At 36.8% G+C, this 9,895-nt stretch overlaps 1 pseudogene across 1 annotated transcript; it reads left to right on the forward strand.

Moving 5' to 3' along the window:
• The first annotated feature begins 7,535 nt into the window (after window positions 1-7,535).
• LOC697501 (histone deacetylase 1 pseudogene) lies at window positions 7,536-9,613 on the forward strand (annotated as a pseudogene). The gene has a single exon (XR_010227.5). The product of XR_010227.5 is annotated as a histone deacetylase 1 pseudogene (transcript).
• The last annotated feature ends 282 nt before the right edge of the window (window positions 9,614-9,895 follow it).

The raw sequence follows: 9,895 nt of genomic DNA on the forward strand, positions 1-9,895 counted from the left end.
TCAGTAGGGCAGGAGGCACACAGATTAAGAACAACTCATTCTGCTTGGGAAAACCAAGAAAAGTTTCATAGAAGAGGTAACAATGGAATTGGTCATTGACAAATGAGTAGGAATCAGCACACTGCTTTCCACTCTGGCTGAATTAATTTACACCCCCACTAACAGTGTATAAGGATTCCTTTGCCTCTGCAACCTCACCACTATCTGCTATTTTTTGACTTTTTAATAATAGCCATTCTGACTGATGTGGGATGATATCTCTTCGTGGTTTTGATTTGCATTTCTCTAATGATAAGTGATGTTGAGCTTTTCTTTCATAGGTTTGTTAGCCGCATGTATGTCTTCTTTTGAAAAGTGTCTATTCATGGAGCTGGAGGCCATTATCCTTAATAAACTAACTCTGGAACAGAAAACCAAATACTACATGTTCTCACTTATAAGTGGGAGCTAAATGATGAGAACACTGGACACAAAGAGAGGAACAACAGAGCCTGGGGCCTACGGGAGGGTGCAGGGTTGGAGTGGGGAGAGGATCAGAAAAAATAACTAATGGGTGCTAGGCTTAATATTTGGGTGATGAAATAATCTGTATCAAAAAGCCCCACAACATGAGTTTACCTGTATAACAAACTCGAATATGTACCCCTGAACTTAAAATAAAAGTTAAAAAAAGAAAGATAAGTAAGAGTTCTTTAGGAAGATGAGAAGAAAGAATTTCATGTCAAAGAAAGTAGTATGAACATTAGAAAGATTGCAATAAAAAGCATGGTTTGTTCTGTTTTGGGGGGATGTAACCTGCTGTGTTTGAAATACACATTTTATCTTTACAGTAGAAGAAAAAAAAATGTTTTCAGATTTGGGAAGTCCAGACAATATTTGGGTCACGATGTCATGAATTGGTCGAACTATCATGTTTCATCACAGCAGCATAGAAGGGAAGGATGCAAAGAGAAAAGGTATGTAAGAGAAACTGGGTGACCGGACAGAGAACAGACATAAAGATGTCCAGTAAAGAAGCCATCTGACTGAGATAGACAGAGAAACTAGAAAAAATCGGATACTATGGGAGACAGACATTTGACAACTCAAAGGAGCCAGAAATTGAGAGGAACTTTGTTTTATTATTAATTGTGCTACATCTAGGTTGTAAAATCTATCTACTAAGGAGCAAGTTTCTCTACCTGAGACCTAACAATAGAGCTGACCCTATGAACATTTGTGAAAATAGCCTCTTACTTCCCTTTTAGCATCTTACTCCTACCTTGTGCTATCAACTGCAGCTTCTTCATGAATATACCATCCTATGCTTCCATGTATCACAGGTTCTTATGCTATTATTTTGCTGCCTTAAGATCCTCATAATGGTGTTATGTTCAGGTTCGTTGTGCCTGGGCAGAAACACATATCCCTGCCTAATTTCACTTAATATTCCTTGTTCTGTGTTCCAGATCTTGTCAGATCTACTTACCAATGCTTATCAATTCTCCCACTTCTTTCTGTCCAAAGCACAATTATCTTAGTTTGGTCTTCCATCGTTCAATGGTTCTCTGTTGCTAACAGTATAAAATTCAAATTGTAATGATAAGGGTGTAAAATAAGTTAATAACATTTCTAAAAGTACATTAACTGTGCTTTATGGTTTGCTTATACTTTAAAAGAATCATCTGTGTTAAATCAGTAAATTATGTGATACATGAGTAAGAATGATATTGGTCATATCAAATATTTATAGAAGAGGAAGGTTGGATGTAATATTTTATAAAGTTAAATATCATGTATAATACAGTCACAAGAACTTATCTCATTGATGTGATGTTTTGCAAAAATATGTTCCTTAAAAATAATACCATTACATTGCTAAATTTGCACATATACTTGTGCTCTCGCTTAACTCTTAGTAGCAAGACTACTTTTTATGAAGTTTTATGCAATTTCAATGGTAATAATATCATAAATCTGGACATACTTGAATAGGTTTTCACATTTATTTTTCCATCTTTTCTGCAGAAGGCCTCATCTTTGATTACAAATTATTTAGATTGTACCATCAGGGAAATATATGTAATCTCCTAAAACATTGTAAGATTTTCTTTTTGTTTTAGACTGATTAAGCCTATTTTTAATTTGAACTTTTGAAATGTCCTTTTGTGCGACTTTGGACAAGTCTCTTAAACCATATGCATCAGTGTTTTCACCTATAAAGTGATAATATAAGCAATAATAATGTTTCTGATAAAGTTGCTATGAGGAATTAATAAAATAATGTATGTGAAATATTTAACATATTTCTTATCACATCGTGAGCTTAGTTGAATATTAGCTGTCAATATCATAATTATTGTGATTATTCTATACTTTCTAAGAGGCCATTACAGATTATTCTGGTATTCATTAACTTATTTCTGTTTTTTGTTTACCAACTCTATCATCGATGATATAAAATAATAATGATATTTAGGGTTCTCATTATAACTGGACCTTAGAGAGAACAGGAGCAAAGATGGAAAAAGTATATATACATATATACTCTTACATACAAGAGTGTGTACATATATTCTCATATATATACATATATACTTACATATACATATATATTCTCTCTCTATATATATGTATGTCAGTATAGACTATAGTGCAGCAACAAACAATCCCAAAACTTGGGAATTTAAAACAACAGACGTTTACATCTCAATTATTTTACATGTTCATTAAAGGGCATGGGTTGGGGGCTCTCTGTTCATTATACTCCCTAAGAATCTCAGCTGTCAGAGAAACCACCATAACATGTTAAACCACCATATCAAAGAGAAAAAAAGAGCTCTGTAGGATCATGTGCCTGTTACTAAATGCCTTGATCTGAAAATGACACACATCTTCTGCTCAAAATCATTGGCCAAAACAATCACATGGCCCCATGCAAACATAAGAAAAACAAGAAGCATAATCATACCTTGTGTAAAGAAGATGGAGAAACTGACATATTTGGCAAGCAACTCCAGGGCTATAACAAGACTGAAATATATTCAAAACTTGGTTAGATTATACTATCAGATAGAGGCCCTATTTCTGTTGAAGCCCAAGGGTTTTTCATACTTGAATTTACTATTGAGAATTAAAATAAAAGCACTCTCTATTTGTTTCATGAAACTGAATAGTACACAAACCAATCCAACAGTTTACTTAGATTCCTATGATCACTTTCTGGGAAGTATTCCCAATAATGAAGGCCCTTGCCACCCAAATATGGGTTAAAAAATTAGACGGGCTGAATTTCTAAACTGTGTCAAAGGAGAAAGAAATACACTAAACACGATCTTGTCATTAGTCGACATAAGGAACCCATACTAATTCTCAGTTTCCTGTTCAGAGTGACTAGGATGGTGATGAGTAGCTATTTCACTGACATAAATGCTAGAGAAGAATAGGTAAGGTTGAGCAATATTACATTGTATGTATACATCACATATTTTTTGTTCATTCATCTGCCAATGAACCTTTAGGTTGTTTCCACATCTTGGCTATCGTGAATAGTGCTGCAATGGACGTGAGAGTGATACCATTTCGTTGAGATCTTGATTTCAATTATTTTGGATATATATCCAAAAGTGGGTTTGCTGGATCATATAGTAGTTCTATTTTTTTTGTGTGCGTGTGTGAAAATGCCATACTGTTTTCAATAGCAGGTGAACCATTTTGCATTCTCATTAACAGAGTACAGATGTTCCAGTTTCTTCACATTCACATCAAAACTTGATGTTTTAGTTTTTTGATAATGGCAATCCTAATAGATATGAAGTGATATCTCATTGTGGTTTTCATTTGTATTTCCTTTATGATTAGCAACTTTCAGCATTTTTCCACTTCTGTTGGCCATTTGTGTGTCTTCTATAGAGAAATCTCTACAGCCCATTTTAAAATTAATTTTTCCTTATGCTATTGAGTTTGAGGGGTTACTTATTTATTTGGGGAATGAACTCATCAGATTTATGGTTAGCAATTATTCTTTCCCATTCTGTATGTTGCTTTTTTACTGTATTGATTGTCCTCTTTGCTATGCAGAAAATTTTTAATTTGATGCATTAATTTGATGTAGTCGAACTCATCTATTTTTTCTTTTGTTGTCTGTGTTCTGAGGTCATATTGATGAAATCATTGTCCATGTCAAGAAGCTTTTTTCCTATGTTTCCTTTTAGTAGTTTTATGGGTTCCAGATGCATTTAAATCTTTAATCCATTTTGAGTTTTTTTATTTATTTTATTTTATTTATGTATTTATTTATTGAGACAGAGTCTTGCTCTGTCACCCAGGCAGGAGTGCAGTGGCACAATCTCGGCTCACTGCAAACTCTGGTTCACTGCAAGTTCCACCTCTCGGGTTCACGCCATTCTCCTGCCTCAGCCTCCCGAGTAGCTGGGACCACAGGTGCCCATCACCACGCCTGGCTAATTTTTTTCTATTTTTTTAGTAGAGACGGGGTTTCACCGTGTTAGCCAGGATGGTCTCGATCTCCTGAGCTCATGATCTGCCCCCCTTGGCCTCCCAAAGTGCTGAGATTACAGGAGTAATTGAGTTTATTTTTAGATATGATGTGAAATAAAAGTCTAATTTTATTCTTATGCATTTGGATATCTAGTCTTCCCAATACCATTTGTTGAAGACAGTATTATTTCTCAATTTTATATGCTTGGCACTCAGTCAGTGATTTTTTGACCCTACATGGGTGAATTAATTTCAGGGCTCTCTATTATGTTCGACTGGTCTATATGTCTGTCTTTTGTCAGTACCATAGTGTTTTTTCCCCGTTTTAAAACGTTTTAAAATAGTAGATGTATATAATTATGGGTACACGAGATGTTCTGATGCAGGCATACAATGCATAATAATCACGTCATGGAAAATGTGGTATCCATCCCCTCAAACATGTATCCTCTATTTTATAAACAATCCAATTATTTTAAAATGTACAATTTATTATTGACAAAAGTCACCCTATTAGATCTTATTCATTCATTTCATCTATTTTTTTGTTTTGTTGTTGTTGTTGTTGTTGTACCCATTAACCATCCCTACCTTTCACCCACCCCCAACTACCTTTCCCAGCCTCTGGTGACCATCCTTCTACTGTCTGTCTCCATGGGTTCAATTGTTTTAATTTTTAGATCCCACAAATAAGTGAGAACTTGAAATGTTTATCTTAATTGTGGTAGCTTTTTAATATATTTTGAAATCAGAGTGTGATGTTTCCATTTTTGTTCTTTTTTTTTTTTTCAAGAGTATTTAGGGTATGTGGGGTCCTTTGTGGTTCTATAAGAATTTTAGAATTGTTTTTCATATTTCTGTAAAAAAATGACTTTGGGATTTTGATAGGGATGACATTGAATCTGTAGATTGCTTTGGTTATTTGGACATTTTAACAATATTAAGCCTCACGATGTCTTTCCATTTGTTTATCTCTTTTTGAATTTCTTCTAATGACGTTTTATAGCTTTCAGTGTACAAGTCTTTCACTTTCTTTAAGTTTATGTCTAAGTATTTTATTCTTTTTGATGCTATTGTAAGTTGAGTTATTTTATTTCCTTTCAGATAGTTCAGTATTCACATTTAGAAACACAAATGATACTTTATGTCAATTTCGTATCCTGAGATTTTACTGACTTATTAGTTTTAACATGCTTTTTGGAGGATATTTATGATCTTCTATATATAATATCAGGTCATCGGCAAACAGAGACCATTCTACATCTTTCTTTCCAAACCGGGTGCCTTCCATTTATTTTTCTTACCTAATTACTCAGAATAGGACTCCTAGTGCTATGTTGAGCAAAACTGGTGAGAGTGGGCATCCTAGCTTCATTCCTGATGTTAGTAGAAAAGCTTTCAGCTTTTCACTTTTAAGTATGATGTTAGATGTGGGATTTTCATATATGGCCATTATTATGTTAAAGGGTGTATTAGGTTATTTTTGTATTTCTAGAAAGAAATACCTGATACTGGGTAATTTATTTAAAAATATGTTTAATTGGCTCACAGTTCTCCAGGCTGTACAAGCAATGCACTGGCATCTGCTTAGTTTCCAGGGAGTTTTTACTCACGGCAGAAGGCAAAGCAGGAGCAGGCACAACACATAGCAAGAGCAGGAGAGAGAGAGAGTGATGGAGAAGATGCCACACACTTTTAAACAGCCAGATCTTGGGAGAACGCACTCACTTTCACGAGGACAGCACCAAGGGGATGGCACTAAATCATTCATGAGAAATTCACTCCCACGATCCAATCACATCCCACCAGTCTCCACCTCCAACACTGCAGATTACAATTTAACGTAAGATTTAGATGGGACAACATCCAAACTACAACAAGAGAGTTTCTCTCTATTATTACTTTATAAAGAGTTTTTGTCAAGAAAAAGTGTTAAATTTCATCAGATACTTTCTGCATCTATTGAGATGAATACATATTTTTAACTTTACATTTGTTAACGTGCTTCATCACATTAATTGGCTTGCATATGTTGAACCAATATTACATCCCAGAAACAAATCTCACTTGGTAATGATGTATGATGCTTTTAATGTGCTGTTGAATTCAGTTTCTAATTTTTTGTTGAGGATTTGTACCTCCATGCTTATCAAGGTAATTGGCTTGTAGTTTTATTTGCTTCTGTTGTCCAGCTTTGACATCAGAGTGGTAGCTGCCCTCAGAAAATGGGTTTGGAAGTGTTCCCTCCCCTTAAATTTTTGGGAAGAGTTTGAGAAAAATTGGCATTAATTCTTATTTAAATGTTTCGTAGAATTTTCCAGTAGTCATCACTTGGGTTTTTCTTTGTTTGGAGGTCTTTGATTACTGATTCAAACTTCTTATTAGTTATACATCTGTTCAGTTTCTGTTTCTTCATTTTTCAGTCTGTGTAGCTTGTATGTTTCTAGGACTATATCCATTTCTCTAGGTTATCTGTTTCATTGGTATTTAGTTGTTCATAGTAGCCTTTTAGGATCCTTTGCATTTTTGTAGTATCAGTTATAATGTCTCCTCTTTCATTTCTAATTTTACTTAAGATAATTTTCTTTTTTATCTTAGTCTAAGAGTTTGTTAATATTATTTATATTTTCAAAACTACCTCTTAGATTCATTGACTTTTTAATTGTTTTTCTATTATCTAATTAGTTTATTTTTGCTACTATTTTTATTTTTATTTTTTCTGCTGTGACTTTGGGTTTTGTTTTTTCTTCATTTTCTAGTTACTTTAGTTAAAAGTCAGATTGTTTCGGATCCCTTCTCTTTTATAATGTAGGTATTTATCTCTACAAACTTTTCTCTAAAAATTGTGTTTTCTGCATCCTGTAAGTTTTGGTATGTTGGGTTTTCATTTACTTGTGCCTCCATATATTTTCTAATTTCCATTTTTATTTATACTTTGACCTATTCGTTTTTCAGTAATGTGTTGTTTTATTTCAGAATATTTTGAATTATCTAGTTTTTCTTCTAGTGATTTCTAGTTTCATTTAACTGTGGTCAAAAGAAATACTTGGGGACGGACCGACTGACGGTAGGGATGGGAGGTGAGCAAGATGGCGCAGACGCAGGGCACCCGGAGGAAAGTCTGTTACTACTACTACGGGGATGTTGGAAATTACTACTACGGAGAAGGCCACCCAATGAAGCCTCACCAAATCCGCATCACTCATAATTTGCTGCTCAACTATGGTCTCTAGCGAAAAATGGAAATCTATCGCCCTCACAAAGCCAATGCTGAGGAGATGACCAAGTACCATAGTGACGACTACATTAAATTCCTGCGCTCCATCCGTCCAGATAACATGTCGGAGTACAGCAAGCAGATGCAGAGATTCAACCTTGGTGAGGACTGTCCAGTATTCGACGGCCTATTTGAGTTCTGTCAGTTGTCTACCGGTGGTTCTGTGGCAAGTGCTGTGAAACTTAATAAGCAGCAGACGGACATGGCTGTGAATTGGGCTGGGGGCCTGCACCATGCAAAGAAGTCTGAGGCATCTGGCTTCTGTTACGTCAATAATACCGTCTTGGCCATTCTGGAACTGCTAAAGCATCACCAGAGGGTGCTGTATATTGACATTGATGTTCACCATAGCGACGGCATGGAAGAGGCCTTCTATACCACAGACCGGGTCATGACTGTGTCCTTTCATAAGTATGGAGAGTACTTCCCAGGAACTGGGGACCTGTGGGATATCGGGGCTGGCAAAGGCAAGTATTATGCTGTTAACTACCCGCTCCAAGACGGGATTGATGACAAGTCCTATAAGGCCATTTTCAAGCCAGTCATGTCCAAAGTAATGGAGATGTTCCAGCCTAGCTCAGTGGTCTTACAGTGTGGCTCAGACTCCCTGTCTGGGGATCGGTTAGGTTGCTTCAATCTAACCATCAAAGGGCACGCCAAGTGTGTGGAATTTGTCAAGAGCTTTAACCTGCCTATGCTGATGCTGGGAGGTGGTGGTTACACCATTTGTAATGTTGCCCGGTGCTGGACATACGAGACAGCTGTGGCCCTGGATACGGAGATCCCTAATGAGCTTCCATACAACGACTACTTTGAATACTTTGGACCAGATTTCAAGCTCCACATCAGTCCTTCCAATATGACTAACCAGAACACGAATGAGTACCTGGAGAAGATCGAACAGCGACTGTTTGAGAACCTTAGAATGCTGCTGCATGCACCTAGGGTCCAAATGCAGGCAATTCCTGAGGACGCCATCCCTGAGGAGAGTGGCGATGAGGACGAAGAAGACCCTGATAAGCGCATCTCGATCTGCTCCTCCGACAAACGAATTGCCTGTGAGGAAGTTCTCCAATTCTGAAGAGGAAGGAGAGGGGGGCCGCAAGAACTCTTCCAACTTCAAAAAAGCCAAGAGAGTCAAAACAGAGGATGAAAAAGAGAAAGACCCAGAGGAGAAGAAAGAAGCCACAGAAGAGGAGAAAACCAAGGAGGAAAAGCCAGAAGCCAAAGGGGTCAAGGAGGAGGTCAAGTTGGCCTGAACAGACCTCTCCAGCTCTGGCTTCCTGCTGAGTCCCTCACCTTTCTCCCCCAACCCCTCAGATTTTGTATTTTCTATTTCTGTGTATTTATATAAATATTTATTAAATATAAATATCCCCAGGGACAGAAACCAAGGCCCTGAGCCCAGGGCAGCTGTGCTGGGTGAACTCTTCCAGGGGCCACGTTGCCACCCATTATTCCCCAGTTCTTAACTTTGAACCATAAAGGGTGCCAGGTCTGGGTGAAAGGGATGCTTTTATGCAACCGTAAGACAAAATCCTGAAATGTGAAATGCCTGCTTAGTAGCTTTGGAAAGGTGCCCTTATTGAATATTCTAGAAGGGGTGGCTGGGTCTTCAAGGATCTCCTGTTCTTTTCAGGCTCCTAAGGTAACATCAGCCATTTTTAGATTGGTTCTGTCTTCATACCTTCCCACTGGCCTCAAGTGAGCCAAGAAACACTGCCTGCCCCCTGTCTTCTCCTAACTCTGCAGGTGCAGGTTGCTAGTCTAGTTTCCTTTTTGTGATACTATTTTCATTTTTGTGAGCCTCTTTGTAATAAAATGGTACATTTCTATATCAAAAAAAAGAAAAGAAAATCTTGGTATGATTTTAATCTTCTCATGTTTGTTAAGACCTGTTTTGTGACCTAATATTTGATGTAGCCTGGAGAATGTTACATGTGCACTTGATCAGAATGTATTTTCTGTTCCTTGTGGGATTCATGTGTTTTATATGTCTATAGGTCCATTTGGTCTGTAGTGTTCTTTTAAGCCCACTGTTTCTTTGTCAATTATCTGTTTTCTGGTTCTACCTATTATTAAAAGAAGGCTATGACAGTCTCTTACTATTATTGTATTGCTGTGTATTTTTTATTTCAG

Source organism: Macaca mulatta, chromosome X (genome assembly GCF_049350105.2).
Source record: "Macaca mulatta isolate MMU2019108-1 chromosome X, T2T-MMU8v2.0, whole genome shotgun sequence".
NCBI classification, from domain to species: Eukaryota; Metazoa; Chordata; class Mammalia; order Primates; family Cercopithecidae; genus Macaca; species Macaca mulatta.